General features: G+C 32.5%; 1 protein-coding gene across 4 annotated transcripts in view; it reads left to right on the top strand.

Moving 5' to 3' along the window:
• Nucleotides 1-19,375, top strand: part of LOC118182167 (uncharacterized) — an 85,427-nt gene that overhangs the window by 25,138 nt on the left and 40,914 nt on the right. The window contains exon 1 of one of the 4 annotated variants that reach the window (XM_035351491.2): nucleotides 7,842-7,993. The exons of the other annotated variants lie outside the window; for them this stretch is intronic. The gene's annotated coding sequence lies outside the window, so the exon portion shown is untranslated. Of the gene's footprint in view, nucleotides 1-7,841; nucleotides 7,994-19,375 lie in introns of those variants that run through there. 4 annotated transcript variants of the gene reach the window in all.

Genomic DNA, 19,375 nt, shown 5'->3' with positions numbered 1-19,375 from the left:
TTCTTTCTTTTCTCCGCTTTGCTAACAAGTACATCTCGTCTCGCTGTTTCGCCCATTATCTAAAGATGTAAATTTCAAAGAATGTTATGAGGTGCATATTGCTACTATGCCGAGGTGGGAAGAAGAATATGTGTCTCAAGAATAAATTGTCCAGTAATAAAACCCCCTATGTGATGTATCTACGATTCACGTCTATGTGGATCAAGGTTTGTCGATTAAGTGTCTTGCGCGAGACATTTACTTGGTTCAAATTTTTAGCACTCGTTATAATGTTCAAAGCATTACGTTCGTCATTCTAAAAGTTTCAATATCATCGAGTGAATTAATCAGATATGTTTTCGAAGTCAAGAATGAAAATTAATGATTCTGTCGGTTTTCGGTTGTGAACTTACGCCCAAAATATCATTTTTAACTTTAGATTAAAATTTAAAATAAAATTTATAGTCAATCATTTGTGGTCCAAAAACAAATTAATCCATTTTGTATTAATTCCTAAAGCGAAAACTCCTCGGTTAACGAACCGCCTAAGGAACGCATCAAGTTCGTAAACGGCGGTTTCACTGTAATTGGAAATACATACATACCTAGGATCAAATTAAATGAAAGAAAACTTGTAATGATCTTTTTCCAACACTTTATAAAGATTATACATTTGCACGTGAATTCGTAACTTGAATGCGTAATATGCACCTACATATCTTTGGTAATAAATGTAGGAAAATAGTTCGATGACAAAAAAATTATCCACGGTTCCATTTCGTAACAAAAAGGTAAACGGAGCTTCATCTCATTGCTATCTTCCGTTTCTGTTCAAACAAATTTATGTAGCTTTTAGGTGGAGGAATTATAAAGATAACATATCACAAGTTGATTTTTTTTTTTTTTTTTTAAGCCGGAACTATAAAATATAACCTGAACGACAGCGATAAAACAAGTGGTTCTCGAAGTTAAAGAAAAGTTTCACCGTTTTTATTTATTAATTTTATAGTGTTTTACTTAATCTGAAAATGTTAATTAGTCCAAAAATCCGAACAGACGTAAAGTGAATTATCGCTATGTCTGGAGGAACTACAGAATCGTGAGGAGGTATAAATAACCTTTTTATTTAAACAGAATTTAGAATGTTAACACGCTGTCTTGTGTAACAATATCAACCACAGCTTGTGGTGATACAGGTGGTTGATACAACTAATTAGAAGAGGAAAACGTTTGTTGTGACTTATCACCTTTGTATGACAGTAACATCAAAACAGGCGCACGAAATTCATCATGGCAAGGAGAGCAAGATTGCCTTTGTCATTGACTAGAACCTTGAGTACCATACAGGTGATAGAACGACTTCGCTCAGATTCGCCCCAATATTTATGGAGAGCACCCAGGTCCGAGGGTCTCCCACCCCTCTTCCCCTACCAACAACCTTTCGAGAGGACTTAAGGCTCGCCATGTATTTGGAGTGCCCCCATGCCGCAACGGAGCTATACATTTTAATTTGTGTGTATTTACTGGAAAATTTATTTAGGAAGATATATCTAAGCCTGCTGTCCAAAAGAAGTAAGGGACAATCACATTCTTGTAGGACACATATATCCTGTAGCATTTAAGTTTAGGAGAACTTAACTTTGGAATAAACGTTTAAAAATAGTTGAAAAACTGTCGAAATCAAGCTGTGACTACATTAAATTAATTTTTTTTTACAACGGGTGAGGAAATTATGGGAGTTTCAGTAATGGTAATTACGGTTCTGACAAAACTTCTTCGTTATATAGTTGAATGATAATATATTTGATTCATCAAGATTATTTGAATGTTTCTTTTATTATTTGATACATCAGGAATAATTATTATTTCATAGAGAATTATTATTATTTGATTCATCAGGAATGATGAATTATTTGATTATTCTCGAGTTCTTATATTAACTATGTGCACAGGAAGTTAAAGGACCTAAGCAACTTTACAAAATTCAATGCAGTGTTTTGAAAAAAATTTATTATGACTTATTTGTTTTCCAGAAAGCAAAATTTTTGTCTCTTGAACCCAACCTGAAGGATAGATTGGCCAAAAAAATTAGTTACCGAATTTTAATTTATTATTTTTAGAATAATTATACAGTGAAAGGTCAGACTTTGAGTTAGTAACGTTTTGCATTTCATAAATTTTCTATTGCGTAGAATTTACATTTGTACTAAGACTTTTGTTAAGAGCAAGGACGAGATGCTAACTAGTTTCAAGGAGTTTGTGATATATTATCTGCACTGGAGCGATCCTTTATAAGGAATAACAGTATATAAGTTTTGAGTACTTGCCCCTTCTTATCTGCAGAGTCTTTCGTTTATTTTCCGACTTGTGAATTTTTTTCTTTTATGCTATATCATTCTAGAAATGCTTAAATAGAATAATGTTTACAACACCACGTGAAAAATTTCATTTTACTAGAGCTGAAAAGCATTTTTTTAGTTTCAAAATTTTATGTCCTGCAAATAAATTCTGCCTGTTTGTACCACATATCTTATTCTGAAAATTTTTTTAAACATATTCAAAAACAAAAAATAAATTGTTATATTGTGTATCCTGGAAAGATTAAAATTGTTTATGAAAAGTTGTACATTTAATTATTTGTATAAGAGAAGCTTTTTTTAATATTTAAATTTGAACTCGTTTAATTCCATGAAATGTGTTTTAGTATATAATTGCTATAACCTCTTGCTAGCAGGCACTTCAAGGTTATATCTCCTGGGTTGGATCATAGCCAAGGTAACGATTGCTGCGGAAAGACGGTCAAGTCTTCTGATTTGTTAAAATCTCTTAATTCCCTCTGTGCAGCGAAGATAACGCACGTTATGATCGTAAATGAAAAGAAAATCTGATGTGGGCACCACATGACTGACTTCCTTGTACGACCTATTATAAATTATGCACATTTTTTGCTGCCATTTAAACTTATTTACTCGAATTTCATTAGAAATAAATATATCATTCAATTAATTCAGTTCTCACTTCGCGGCAAGATAGAAATACATAAAAACTCAAAAAATCTTCATTAAAAATTTAAAAATATAAAAGAAATAAAACACGAAATACAGTTAAAACAGTTTTTACAATTAAAATTAGAGTTTTACGCAAAAACCAGCAATTCGGTCAGTGTGCGGGAAGGCAGATTTTTCGGTGCACAAAACTGAAAGTTTACTTTTGGTCCCACTCGGCAAAAAGATACTGATAGTGCAAGAACTGAATTAATTCACTATCCTGCTAAGTTTCAAATGTAAACAAATGGCTGTTCCGTTAGGCTTAGTCGCACTTTAACAACTTTTAAATTGTTCATAATTCTATAGCTATTGCAGGCAAATTAAATAAAGGCATAAAAACCTTAACCGGAACATAAAAACAACAAAATTCAATCACTTTTAAAGAAAAAAAAAAGCAAAATTTACCAATATATAAGAATGAAAAAAAACTGAGCTCACCAAACCGAGTAACTTAGTGGGTAAACTCAGCTTACCAATTTGGCATCATCATTCTTACTTGAGTAAAAGGCGAAACACCTTCGCATTTATTAATTATTGGTAATTAATAGGGGTTGGTTTGTTCCCCTTGAAAAGTCAACCAATTTCCGATTAATGACGATAATTACTTGGTTTGTTGATTCCGTTTTCATTTTTAAAAGTTTCCAATTTTTTCATGATTCATATTTGATGTTTCTTTATAAAAAATTTTCAAGATTAATTTTTAAATGCTTCTAAGTTACTTCATTCAACTAAAATTCTACCAGTTTTCTCAAAGGAGATAATATACTCAATTTTCCATTAGTAAATAAATTATATATGTATGTATATTTATATACGTTTGGTGCGGCTAATTGCAACCAAAAAGGGAGGTGCTCAACTACATGTTATAGCAGTCCCATATACAAAATTTCAATGTTCTGAGGATAGTATTTTTTGAGTTATGCGAGATACATTCGTACGTACAGACGTCAACGAAAAAAATTTCTTCTGAATCCACTTTAAATACACTTTTTAATCCGTTTTGGGGAAAAAAAAGATCTTTATTCTGTTCGTACATACAGATGTCACGCAAAAACATGTTCAGATGTATTTGAGAGGGGTCAAAATGGATGTCTTGGTTGAAATATGATACTCGAAATTTTTCGAGGTTACAATACTTCATTTACTTCGTACAAAGAAGTAAAAAGGTCGTTACGGTTGTGAAGTGCATTTTAAAGTAACAGGTTATTGGTGGAATTGGTTTGCAAGCAATAAAACTAAATGGGAATAGCTTTTCGGTGGAAATGTTTAGATTGGATATCATCAAAAATCGCAGGAAATACTATATTCTCGGTTGCAGCTTTTTATGGCATATCCTGTGAAAATGCGGCACATCGAAAGAGGCATAAAAAGTAATAAATCATTCCTTGTATAATCGTGACATATCATTAATTAGACAATGTATTTTTGTGATTTAGTTTTCCTGCTTTGCTATTGTTCGTACGCAATCGCCAATCATGTTTTACAGACGGCTTTGCCCTGCGGTCGTTTCAGTCCTGATTTTGACGATGCGTACGTGATGTAATGCAAATCCAGAAGAGAAAATAAACCTACGAAAAGTCGTTAAAGTGGGTTGGTCTTGCTCCATTCTGTGGCAACATCTTCAAACTTCGTAATGTGCCAGTAATTACAGGATGCATTACTTTTTTTACCCTTTTAGATTTGTGGTTTGTTGCATGATTTATTCCACGAACTGACGATGAAATCTTGTAGAGCTAGGATTAAGAAATAGCTATCGAATCGTCTTTTCGAATGGAGTTCCTTGAATAATACAGGGATATTTCTCTCCTTGATTCTACTGGAAAATAAAATTAAAAATCATTTAAAAATTTTATAAGACTTAAGATCAATGCTATCACGCTCATAAAACTACATATTGACAATGACTTGCATCTTATTATTATTTTTTAATCCATATTATTTAAATAAGGTATCCAAACTTGCAATTCCGATTATACGAGTATAACTATAATGCAGTTGAAATGCTACGGTAAAACACATTAGGGTTATCTGCTTAAAGGGTGGGATGTATTCATGGAAGACTTTCTAAAGGTCTTTTAGGTTTATTAGATTAAGCACATCAGGGTGATCTTCCTAAGAGGGGGAAATGAAATCTTGGAGAACTTTCTAAGAGAAATCGGCTCGTATAATTTTATACATGATGCTAAATCAAAATCAGGTAATATATTTCTAGTACCTCCTGTAATATCGTTTATGCTTAGTTTATCCTACAAAAAATTTCGTGCCTGTTTGTATCGAAATTTTCCATTTTGACTTGAGCTTTACATTTTTGCTCAATAATGACTTACAATAATGCTTTTTCTTGCGCAACGTGTTCGAGATATTTCAATAATATCAACGACAATTGTTCGCGGATAAAAATTTAGCAATGTTTGCTAGCAATAGTTAGATTGTATCAGTGAATTTAACTTCCGAGGAGAAGTTTTCTGTCTTAAGTTTTCTGAAGATTAATTCTGGAATTAGTAAGCCTATTTTAATTGTTTAGCTTTAAACTGTTTTAGGTGTTAAATGAAATCTATATTCGAAAAATCAGATTGCGGTTTCTTTCCCCCCACCCCCACCCAATTAATGATTTTCTTAATTTTTTTAACTTTCTGAAAATTTCTTTTTTGAGGTGTTGGACTTTAATCTGAAGTTTTTCAGACTGTAGTTTTGTTGACACTTTTTTAATTAATTTATAAGGTATTTTCTCCTTCCTTTCTGCATGCCTTCGTGGTGTAATGGTTAACACACTCGACGCGTATTCGCGAGATTCAGGTTCGAGTCCCAGCGAGGGCATTGCTCATTTTTTACGTCTCCCATATCAAAAATACCTAATGTCTCTAAAAATCGAATGAAACAGTCTTTAGTATTCGAAGTAGTTATTTATTTATAATTGTCTTACTTCAGATTTTGTAATTTTTTTTATGTGTATTTATAAATCTATTCACATCTTATCATGTTAGTACATTTTAGTTTGTGTGTTTGGCGAAATTTCATCATTTGAAATAATGCATGCAACAGGTATGTTGCAACATACTTGTTGTATACATGTATACAACAAGTATATTGAGATTGCTATGTTGTTTACATTGTGTTATGTGCCTCCTTTGGGTGTTAATGATGAAAGATAAATTTTTACTCGATTCGTTCTGATTTTATGGAGAATATTCCAACGAATGAAATCCGAGGGTCTTGAACCTTCGAACGAGGGTCAAACCCTCGAGAGCTTTCAGATTTTACTTTCTTCTATTCCGCAAAGACTAGTACAATCACATGCGCACATATTTCAACCGAAATTCAATCTAGAACCTATCATTGTGTTGCCAGCTACTGTTAACTCCTATGTCATCTGATGCAGTGTTGCCTGTTTGAAACTGTATTGATGTATTTTTCTTTCTTGGCTTTACCAATACAATTGCTTGTAAGGTAATCATCTAAAAGCTACAGCAAAGGAATTCTCTCTATTTTTTTAAGATGCAGTGGTACTGTACAGTCATTGATTTCCCCCCCCCCCGAAGCAACAATTATCCTGATGTCTAATAATCTGATCTGATATTAAGCAGGTTCTTGAATAAGAAAAAAGATAAATTATGGTAAAATCTTCTTAAAACGACCGTCGACAGCGCCATACATTTTGGTCTTCATTAGAGGTTGACATCTTTGAGGTGATATTTTATTTCTCCCGCCTTCTTAGCATGCCTTCGTAGTGTAGTGTTCTGCACGGTGGGCGTGTATATCCAGAGGTCCGTGGTTCGATTCCCGTCGAGGGCGTTGCTCATTTTCCCTCTCTCCTGCTTTCAAAAAATATCTAATGTCTCTGCAGTGGCGCCCGAACTAAAAGGGTGGTGGATGATGATTCTCCACACCAAGGATTTGTCGACTTTGTCCCCTAAAAACCCAAGTCACCCTTTAAAAGGGGAGGAGTATATAAGGTATTTCTCCCGCCTTCTTAGCATGCCTTCGTAGTGTAGTGTTCTGCACGCTGGGCGTGTATTTCAGAGGTCCGTGGTTCGATTCCCGGCGAATGCGTTGATCATTTTTCATCTCTCCTGCTTCTCTCCAGCGGAGGATGAGTTTTTGGATAAGTAGTCCTTATTCTGTTGTAGTGTTTATCCAGTTATCTTTCAGTTTGTTTCTTTTAAATTGCCGGTTGTGCCAATTTTGGCGGTACGGCTTATTTTCTTAGATTAGATCTCTCCTGCTTTAAAAAAATATCTAATGTCTCTGCAAAGTGTCATCCTATTTAAGTCCTTGTGTAGGAACTGCATTTTACGAACGTGTTAAGTTATAATGATATCTCGTAATTATGTTATTTATGATGAGAATCTCGAAAAGTTCCTACGCATTTCGTTTTTCCCGAAAGTAATCATATTAATGACCTCAGTGTTTGTTTTTTTCTTCTGTATTGAGGTGTGGTACCCACAATTAAGTGTGTTGTGTATGTTTAACTAAATTGTGCTGTGCTAAGGTTTGACATTTCGTTTATTTTAATATTTGATTCTTGGAATAGTTGTTCTTTTCATGAGTGGGAGACGGTTGTTTTGCTGCCCGGGGGAAGGTTTTATCGAAATGGTGCCACTGCTTTACAAACGGGGGCAAAGCACTCGTGACGTCACACATTGCATCATTCTCATTTCTCGGAACAAGCTACCGCATCCGCGGATCTATATTATTCCGCATCAGTCCATCCTCTTTCCGCGAACCCTTGCCGTCGATAAGAATCTAACGAGTTTGGATGCCTCCCCACCCCTTAACATAATGAGCAACTAAAAACGAGTTATTCATATCTCGGTTTGTTTTTGTTGTTGATGCATTCCAGTCTCAGAATTTGTCTGGAGGAAGATTATAGAGCTGGCTTACGAACTCCCTTGCTTGAACCATCTTTATTATTTGTTCGTTTGTTTTTGTCTGATGATGGTATCCCTTATGATGTTTTCCATGACTTGGTATGTTTTACATTCTTTGTTTGAGGTCGGTAACATTTATTATCGAGCACCTTTCAAAAGCCGAAATCGAAAGAGAGAACGCCATTTAAAAATAAATAATTTAAATAATAGTCCTTCAGGGCAAATTGCCGTTTGGACTTAAAAAAAAAAAAAAAAAAAAAAAAAAAAAAAAAAAAAAAAAAAAAAAAAAAAATCATATTTTAAATTAAGTCCGAAGGGGCGTTTTTTTAACATTTTGTGTGTTACCTTTATTTATTAAGTATCGTGTTCTTCGCACTTAAACCATAAAATTCAGTTCAAGAGAAATATCGCAAAATAATTTTAAATTGAGCATATCTTTAGAATTTCCGATACACAGTTTAGCGCCCTGGAGATAAGCATGTTTTTTCTGTACAACCTTGAGTTTGTTAATCAAAAGTTCCTTAAAGTTTTTCAAAGTATGAAATCGATAATAAAACAAATTCTAAATTTCAAATTTGGGCTTCGAGACGCCCATGTTTGCAGTAGAATTACGTCATTCAAAATAGGATGGATCTGGATACCGTTGTTTTATCACAATGCGAGAAACATACATACATTTATGCAGATTCTTCATAATTTAATTTCTTCAAATATAATACAGGGCGATAATATTTGGTGGCAACTGTTTGGAAAGTGAACCGGACATTCAGAATAATTCGAGGCAAAATCGCAAAACGAAACCAATAGTCTCTCAGGTAAAAGTCCCTTTGGACTAATAGTTTTTGTTGTACTTCCATTGTTCTTATTTCGTTAAGTCATTTAACTCTGTTCCTGTTTATTGAATTATTTCAAAATTCGTATTGAGAATATTTACAATCAAAATTAAATAAACTTCTCTGCTTTATGCTATTTTTTTATAATTATCAAAAACATAAATTATTAATGGAATGTAACAGATATAAATCCTCTTCTGCTAAAAGAATTTCGTTCAGCATAAATTGTGTGACTCTTAGTCTGAATAGCACAGATTTTTTAGTAGGATATATATATATATATATATAATTTATTTCCTAAACAGTATTGATTAATTGATTATATTATCTCCTAAGTTTAATTAAAGTAGAATTATTTTAAAAGTGTGCATCCATACTGGTAAGTTATATTTTGAAAGATGTTTTGAAGTAATTTGAAAGCAAAATGTTAATAATGTTTTAACGGGGACTGGAGTTAAATCATCACGAAGAATAATATTACAAATGTAAAAGTAAAAATTAAAACATGTAATTATTGTCATTGATCGGAAATTAGTTGACTTTTCAAGGGGAACAAACCAACTCCCGTTCAATGATCAATAATTGATAAAAATACGTAAATATGAAAGTGTTTCGTCTTTACTCGAGTTATAAGTTAAAGCCAAACCGGCAATTCTAGTCAGGCCAAATATTTCCGCAAATAGTTGTTACTCAAAGAACTTATTCTCATGAAGCATTTTAGTCAATTCAATTTGGAGTAAAGATCAATTACCGTAGAGAAATCCTGTAAAACTCGAGTAATCGTCCCCGACACTATCATCTTTATGTATTTGAGTACTATATTATTTGTAGAAATTAAACATTGGAAATTGTCATTATGAAATCGAAATCAAAGTAAAGTTGAAATAAACATAGAAGATTATAAAAAAGATAAATAATGCAAACTTTGTAAAAACAAATCAAAGAGAACATAAAAATAATATAAAAATAGAATAGAAAATAATATAAATAAGATCAGTGAATGTACATGAAGATATAAAGGCCAGAAAGGTATTAAGTAACTTACATTCTTTCTAGTGGGGGAGTTGGCATTGTGTTCTCTTCGTGTCTGACTCAGAAGTGTAGGGTGTCCGAAAATTCTTAGCGGCAGTAGGGGCTTTGAATTATATCAGTGGGTAAGATTTGGGTGAAGAAATTTATGGTAGTGGGTGGGACTTGGAATTCTTGAGGTATGTATTTTGTGGAGTTCTTATCTGAGAGAGACCGTCTGTTAAGATTTTTTTAAAAATACTAGTGAATGGAAATTAATTAATTTCTGGCTAATTGTCGTGCCGCAATGATTAAGAATTTAAGAAAGGAAAAAGGCATTTTCGCTGTCCAAGAGCTAGTAGACAGTCTAAAGGCAGGAAATAGGCCCATTTTTTTAGTAACAGTATATGTCTGAAGACAATTAGCTTTTTACAATATATACAATTGAGTAATTACACTATATACAAATCTTTCAACTGACAGTCATCCAACTTATACCGCCTTCTCAGGTTTAGGAATAAATTATCATATCCCTATCAGTTAAATGATTTAGAGTGAGTATTTAACGCCTGCTCTTTTAAGGCAATGGTTGATAAATTGAAAGGGAATTAGATTATTTTTGAGAATTTTGATAAGGATCAAAATTTCGCGTTGTAAATCTATTGTATCTGTGCATATAGTTTTAATTCGCTGTATTTGATTAATTATAGTATTGTTAATTACTTTTTTGGATATGTTGGAGTTCCAATTTATTAATTTGTTAGTATTGGCTTTAACTTATAACTCGAGTAAAGACGAAACACTTTCATATTTACGTATTTTTATCAATTATTGATCATTGAACGGGAGTTGGTTTGTTCCCCTTGAAAAGTCAACTAATTTCCGATCAATGACAATAATTACATGTTTTAATTTTTACTTTTACATTTGTAATATTATTCTTCGTGATGATTTAACTCCAGTCCCCGTTAAAACATTATTAACATTTTGCTTTCAAATTACTTCAAAACATCTTTCAAAATATAACTTACCAGTATGGATGCACACTTTTAAAATAATTCTACTTTAATTAAACTTAGGAGATAATATAATCAATTAATCAATACTGTTTAGGAAATAAATTATTATTAACTAACTTTGCAGCAATTGCGCAAGTAATAATAACTTGTATTCGCACTAAATGGATTTAAGTTCATACAACATTATGTATATATATATATATGTATATAAAATAAACAAAAACATTCAAAAATACAAAAATACAAATATAAACAAAAACATTTAAAAGATATGTGACAGTAGATTATCTTTATCTACTGTCACACATCTTTTGGATATATCTTTTGAATGGATATTTTTTGGATATATCTTTTGGAATCTTTTAAATACCTTTGGACATATCTTTTGAATGTTTTTGTTAGATAGATAATAAATAAATAATAATAATCTACTGTCACATATCTTTTGAATGTTTTTGTTTCTAAACAGAGTCAAAGCTATGTTTATATTTTTATTGCAAATCATAATTATTTATTCTTAAAGTTTCATAACGGAATGAAGTAATTGCAGATTAAATTAAAACTGAGTTAATAGGTAAAATAATCGTTACTTCTTTTTTGGTAGATTCTTTTTCGTCTGCTCCAGGTTCTTTTAAATTTCCTTTGGACATATTGAATTTAACTTCAGTCATCGTATTTTAGTTCTGCATTGATACAAAATTTGATGACTTCAAAAAAAGACATATGAAATTTTAAGACACCTATTAGGTGCCTCCATAATAAAGTGACCACCACTTCTGGCGTTAGTAGTTTGCTGAGGACCTGCCATTGATGGGGGGTTAAGTTCGTATATTTTATTATGAAGAAATACAATTTTTTTGAAGTCCAGTTTATATTAGAGAATTGATGTCTATAGAAATGGCTAAGAGTAAGTTCATATGTTTATTATCGGGTTTTAATTTTTTTTAATATGGCTTTTAACATTCACAGAAATCTTTTAAGCTTTCATTATAGTTTCTATAGACGAGTACGAGATTTCTAAAAGTTCTTCTGTAAAACATTTATGAGAAGGCTTCAAAGATTGTTAATGTAACGGAAATATTCTTGCTATTATTCCTTCCATATACATGCATTTCTCCCGTTTTTGAGAGGAAGGGGATTATTTTTATCGATTGTTGCAATTCTGATCAAGTTATAATCACTTTTAAGGTAAAACTGATTGAAAATAAATCGCGTATAGGTAAAAAAAAAGCTCTTTATTTATTTATTTATTTATTTTGAAATTTGGAGAGTTCGTGACAGCATCCTGCTCAAATCAATAAACCCTGTATTTTATAACTCAATTAACTGCGTTCTATTTATTAAGCATGGAGTGGATGAAATAATTGTAGGAATTCAGACGATTTCTGCAAGTATATAGTGCAGCCATTTTCAGTTTCTCTTAGGGCTTACGTCTGTTTGTGGACGAAAAAGGCTAAGTTTAGCTTCTATTAGAAACAAAATAACCATATTAGCCTCTTAGCATTTAAGTACAGCATGGCGCAATGTCCTGCAGTACTAGTGGTAAGTAAGATAGTTAATTCTTTTCATCATAGTTCATGAAGTAACGCAATCATGTTAGGCATGTAAATAATTTTGAATTCCTTAAAGAATTTTCTACAAAAGAAGCTGTCATTTGCTGTGCTTATGGTGCTAATTCTTAAAGTGGGTCCAAAATTCGAGGGTCTTTTTTTTTTTTTTTTTTTTTTTTTTTTTCCTCTCTCAGAATTTTGCCCCAAGCTTTTGTATTTTTGTTGTTTTGTTAGAAATACAAATAGTTCTAAGAACTTCGTTATATATTGTAGTATTATATCAACTGAAAGTTTAATTAATATGAACTATATTTAGATTTTGTTCTATCGTCCACTTTCTCTCAGAAACTTACAACTTTCCTTTTACTAATAGTCATATCTTCTTGTTTTTATTGAGTAGTGCAGCTGGTTGATATAGTCAAGTTGTTCTCGTCATTTATGCGAAATTGCAGGCATGTACTATCTTTTAATGTCTTATCATATTTTTCGCACTGCACTGCAGTTTACTCCCAGTTATCCCAAAGTCTGTCGATGAAGGCATCTCTACCTTTAGGCAGTGGGATGTTTTGCCCTATCCGAATTTAACCTAACTATCCTCTTATCCAGACTCGTTTAACTGGGCCATATTTTCCATAATTTTTCGAATTTTCTGCATATGAAATTTTCTTTGCAGTAATTGTCAATTTTATAACAAATGTAATAGCTTATTGCATAAAAGTAATGTATTATATCACCCAAGAAATAAAACTGAATAAAACCATTGCTAGTTATAAATTTGATACTCTCGAGAATGTGTTTCAATTAAATGGTTGCTCTCTCTGCCTTTAGCATTGCAACTACATCGGGCATGCATTTCCATTAGCTCTTGCTATTTCTTCATTTTAAATTTATTTGAAATATTAAACTCAGGAAAGCGGTCAACAAAAATATTGACTATTAAAATGAATTATGCGATATATCAAAGTTCATCTATCCTTACTTCAAAACAAAAAGTGTCGGGGGGGGAATGTGTGTCTGCTGATCTTTCTTAGCTAAATAAATAGTATTTATATAATTACATACGTATATACACGTTTTTACATCACATTGATAACATGTAAATACTATATTTCTTTTTCGGATTAATCGTTTATTCAATTTAGCCGGACTAAAGTCCGATTGATCGGGATTCTAATTCTACTGTGTTTTTCAAAATTCGTTCGAATAAACAGCAGCATAGATACAACACATCTAGGCATAAATGCATCTAGGCAGACTCCCATATTGTTAATTTACGCTAGCTAGATTTATAAATGCTGTATGATGTAAAAATCTTATGACCTCAAGTAGAAGTGCTATTTTATACACAAAGCCCTATTTATAGAATAAAGGCAATTCCGTACATTCACGGCGTATGGTCATTAAAATCCCTTTTTAAATTTTCCATACTGAAATAATTCTTAGTATTTTGCTCTAGGTCATCATATTTTTTACTAATAGTTGCAGAATTATTAATCTTGAATTATTAATCTTGAATGAAGTGATAGAAAGGCACTTGCAAATGCAAGATGTTCAACGACTGCCCGTGTTCAAGAAAGTCACAGCACCAAAACAAGTCTATTACTTATAAAACTCTCATGAAAGAAAATAGTTATATTATTATTTTAAAGGAAGTAAGAATATTTTAGTAAGAATATTCTAATGATATTTATATCAGTCTTTTTTATAAGATATTTCTCCCGCCTCCTTAGCATTCCTTCGTGGTGTAATGGTCAGCACATTTTTTAGTTCACACTTCTTTTAGTGCGGCGCGTATTCGAGAGGTCCGAGGTTATAGTCCCGGCGAAAGCATTGCTCATTTCTCATGTCTTCATCAAAATACTTAATGTCTCTAAGGTGGTGCCCGAACTAAAAAAGGCGGTGCATGATGATTCTCCACCACCAGGATTTGGCGATAGGGTCCCCTAATCCCCGGTCGCCCTTTAAAAGAGAGATTACGTAAGGTATTTCTTCCGCCTTAGCATGCCTTCGTGGTGTAATGATCAGCACACTCCGCGCGTATTCGAGAGGTCAGAGAGGTCATGCAAAATAACCTAATGTCTCCACAGTTTATATATTTGAAGTTAGATACTTCGTTTTGATATACGAGCAGCGTTTTAAATGTACACTAATTTTTTAATTTATTTTGATATGCCGTCTCGGAAAGTATAGCGATTGATGGAGCTTGGCTACGCTACCGATAAGTTGAAATTCGAATCAGTTCGATGGTATGGACAACTGTATTGTTCTTTCCACTTTTTAATAGCGTAGCAACATTCGGGAGCTTTCATATCCCTGGCTTCTCTATGGATGATGGTTAGTTCAATAGGGAAATGACAAACTATGCAATCCCCTTGTAGTGTCCAGGCGGTTTAACTTCTATCTGGATACAGGAGTAGCAAGAAACTATACAGAAGAAGGGTTCAAACCCTTTATTAACTCTTTAAAATTTACACTGCGTCAACTTGACGCTAACAAACTTCGCCTCCACTTGGGCTGTAATTGAACAGCAGATAATTTGAAAATCAAAAGTTGAAATTTTAACAAGTGCCAAACTAATTTACAGGGCTCAGCGAGATACCGATCTTCGACCCCCTCTATAACTAGTGGCAGCAGATAAATGCATTTACGTAAGCCACTTGAACCAGCAATCAGCAATTGTACCTACGGCAGAGACGGCTGCTCGAACCCAACTCTCTCACTCTCCTTTTAAAACCTCAATATTTAAACTTTCCTCCTCAAAGTAGAATTTGCATTCTCGTCACGCGCACTACCAAAATTTAACTATTCTGGCACTGACAACTAGGGGAATGAAGGCTTATAGGAAAGTCTGAACTTGAATTTAAATTATTAGTAAAAATAAATATAAATCCCTACACACTGATACATGCCCGACTGCTGGATTTGGCAAACGCGGAGATGTTTTAATAGTTTTTCTAAATGTCTATTATAGTGTGAAATTTCGCATTGTCTGGTCTTTTTATTGTTGTTCTAGAATATTTCCACACTTTTGTCTCATTATATCGTAAGACTGTAAGAGTTACATATTTAGAAATAGTATTACTTTAATTTTCTCGAGCAGTGTAGTGTAAAACTTCCCATTTAAAGCAGAAAATTGTCTCCAGGTTATAGGCTGTTTCAAAACTTGCTTTTGACGTGACGAAATTTTAGTAGAAGTTCATGTTGCAGAACTGCTGAGAGGTACTAACTACTTAATGTTCATAGTAGCTCTTTGTAGCACGTTTAAATCTATGGTTAGACACATTTTTCCATCGCTTGAAATGCAACAAAGGATCGTTAGATGGCTAATGTTATAGTCTCTTGTTGAATTTTAATTTGAGCATAAATTAACTATTGGAATCAAACGATAATTGAATTAATCGGTTCAGCTGACAAATGTTAATTCACAAAATTGTGCATATATAAAAGAGTTAAATTGAAACTGCAAATAATTTTGTATAAGGAACTTGTAAAAGGAAGTATAACGAGAGAAGAAAAGTGGTCGCCAAAGAAACCTCTGAAGTTAGATAACTTATATAAAATTTTCTATAATATTAGTGCCAAATTAGTGCTAAGCCGACGTCATTATCTTGAGTAAAAACGTTGAAAGAGTTTATTATTAAAATTGCATGTTTCTTATCATTTTGGTTTTAGCTCAAAAACAAACATCGCTCCGTAAGCAAAACGAATAATCTGTAAAATTTGTGGGGGATATTTATAAGATGGGATTTTAGAAGGTTGAGAAAACGTGACATTGTATTAATGGGCAAATTGCTCTCAAAAAAGAGTGAAACAATTTGAGCTTGATTAATGCTTTCAGATTTTATATTACGCCCAAGGTCGGTTTCTTTTTTTTTCTTTCCATTTACATACACATACACGTTCCGAGAGCATTTGGGCTAAAAATAATTAAAAACGGCCTATTTTTTTGAATTTCCGATAGGCAGTTTTGCGCGGTGGATATAAAAATGTTTTTCTCCCGTATAGTGTTGCCATTGCTCGCAATGAAATCCTTGAGTTTGTTAACCAAAAATTCGTTAAAGTTTTAACAAAATATGAAATAGATAATAAAACAAATTCGAAATTCAAAATTCGGGCTTCCAGGTATCCATATCCGGGTGGAAAACTACTTTATTCAAAATTTGATAGCTCTAGGGACCGTTGTTTTTTTCACAATGCGAGAAACATACATACATTCATGCAAATTCTTCATTATTTAAATCCTTTAACTATAATACAGAGCGATAATATTTGTTGGCAACAATTTGAAAAGTGATTCAAACTTTCATAGTGAGTCAATACAAAATCCCATTTTGAGACTAATAGCCGTTCTTGCTAACGCTCCTTTCGGCTAAAAAAATCCAATGAATTTTTCTAAGCACCTAACTGAATTAATGGATCAAGCGCTAAAATTTACAAAATAGTCATAATATAAGTGTATTATTAGAATAACGACGCAAATATATATATATAAAATTTGATCTTTGTATAATTTGAAAAGTGTAAAAACTTGACTTCAAAACAAATTTCTCTTACCAGAGTAGGATTCATGTGCATATCAGATCTGTCAAAAACTGGCAGTGAAAAATATGCAGAATTTTTTAAACGTTAAATATAAGTGTTTCACATAACATTTCATTATGATTTATAATAACACAAAGAACACTAATGACTTTAATGTGAACTAAGAAAGGGTAAATTCAGTTCTTTGCTGAAAAGGGGACATATTTTCTAGAGATGCTTCGAGTACTTTATCAGATATCTCTTGAGGAGGAATTTACATTAGTACATAAGACCTTTAGAAATTCATAAGTTGACTAGTTTATCATCAAATTGAACTTACTTCAGAAGATTATTTTTGAATATTTGAGCAAAATTTAATTTGAGCATTATTTTTACTTCATTATGTTAACCTTTGTTGATGATGATGGCGAATGAAAACTAGCTAAAAGGTAGTAATGCAATGTAATATACGAATGTGCTGCAACACTCCTGGCCGTTAATAATCGGCCTCATGGTTAACGCAGCACATCCAACACAAATTAAAACAAAAATACACTTAAAAACATCAAACAATAATTTCCAGTATTCTTTGTTCTATTGTCATTTATAAAGTTCATCAAATCCTTTGCAAATCTAAACTCTTTATTGCGGCAATAGAATTCCTTTATGTTTTTCCTTTTTCCCTAACATGTCGCAATAATACGCAAACTTCGACGGAAATTGAAGAGCACTCTTCAAGATTAAGAAACATAATTGGCGGTTGATGGGTCAATGGTCTATAATTCTTTGCAAATTTGCAAATAATGACCTAAACCACTTTGATGCGGCTTCAGGAAAATCTATTCCCATCCTTAAAGTTTTACATACGTAGCAGTTTGCGGTAAAAATGTTTTTGAAATTCAAATAATCAGCCAAATTTCAAAACTAATCGTCTCTCATTTTCATTTTTCTGGAAGCATTAATTTTCTTCCTGGCGTTCACTAGCAACTACTCATCCATTTATTAAAAAATTTCTGAAATAATTCCAAGTAAAATCATGTATGGAGTAGCATTGACTTTTTACCTGCCTTAGTTTGGATTGCAATGTAATTAGTCCTTTGAAACTCATATAATTTTCACTTCATTTATTTCGAAATGGATTTAGAATTTTTCGAAAACTCACTATTTCGGTAAACTAACTTCTCTGGACCAAATGACATTTTCAGTCATACAAAACATTTTTATTGGGAAAAAAAAAAAAAAAAAAAAAAAAAAAAAAAAAAAAAATCACAGACGAGTTGCAAACAAATATGTTACTGATATTAGTTGTGTGAGAAATACACCATATAATGTCCTAGTAAAGTTAAAAAAAAATAAATAAAAAAAAAAAAATAAATAAATACCTGAAAGCATTCAGATTTTATGTCACTCCAAAAGGGGCGTTTTTTAACGTTTTGTGTGTTACCTTTATTTATTAAATACCATGTTCTTAGCGCTTAAACCATAAAATTCAATTCAGCAATATCACAAAATAACTTAAAAAGAGCATATCTTTAGGATTTCCGATACACAGTCTCGCGCGCTGGAGATAAATGTTTTTTTGGGGGGGGGTACAGTGTTGCTATTGTTCGCTTTAAAATCGTTGAGTTTGTTAATCAAAAATCCATTAAAGTTTTAGAAAATATGAAATAGATAATAAAACAAATTCCAAATTTGGGCTTCCGGATGCCTTTATTCCAGTGGAGGACTACGTTATTCGAAATTTGATTTCTCTAGGTACCATTGTTTTTTCACAGTGCTAGAAACATGCATACATTCATGCTGATTCTTCATTATTTAATTTCTTTAACTGTAATGCAGGGCTCTAATAGTTAGTGGCAACAATTTGAAAAGTGAAACGCCGTTTAAAGTGAAGGAACGTAAAATGCCGAAACGAAATTAATAACCCTTCCGGAAAAATTCTTCTTTGGGCTAAAAATGTAGTTTTAATATTTGCAAAAGTGAGAATAAGAGAAAAGATGAAATTTTTACTGAACCACAAATTATTAGACTACATTTTGAAGCGATAATTTCAGGGATGTCTTAAGTGAAACACTTACAAGAGCCTGGGGTACAGTTCACTTCACGTGAGAGGAGAAGGTAATATCAGACACTACATCTTGTAACACTGAAATACATCCTATGATATTTTACGGGGAATTGCTTAAAATGTTGAATAAATGAAAAAAATGAATGAAATGCTTAAATGTTGTAAGAGTTGCTGAGTAAAACTGCCTTATGCAAATTAGTGGCGTTGCAATTGGAATACGTCCTCTGAGAGGAGCATAAAATTGCATGTTTGAAAACAAGCCTGGGAATTTCACTATTATACTGAGATAAGAAATCTCGGATAGCCAATTCGTAACAATGACCTCCACACATCATTTGCCCGAACTGCGATGGAGAGCCATTGGAAGACTAGAGGTAGAACAAAGTCAGACAAGATGACTAAATGTGAGTCCATCTGGGGTTCATAGACTTTGGCAACAATTTCTTACCACAGATTCAGCATCCAGGAGATTCGGCCAAGGA

This window comes from Stegodyphus dumicola, chromosome 4 (assembly GCF_044657685.1).
Source record: "Stegodyphus dumicola isolate Sdum_Otavi_A_Nest chromosome 4, ASM4465768v1".
NCBI lineage: Eukaryota > Metazoa > Arthropoda > Arachnida > Araneae > Eresidae > Stegodyphus > Stegodyphus dumicola.
Note: the sequence above shows the minus strand (reverse complement) of the source record. Positions and strands in the feature narration are given on the sequence as shown.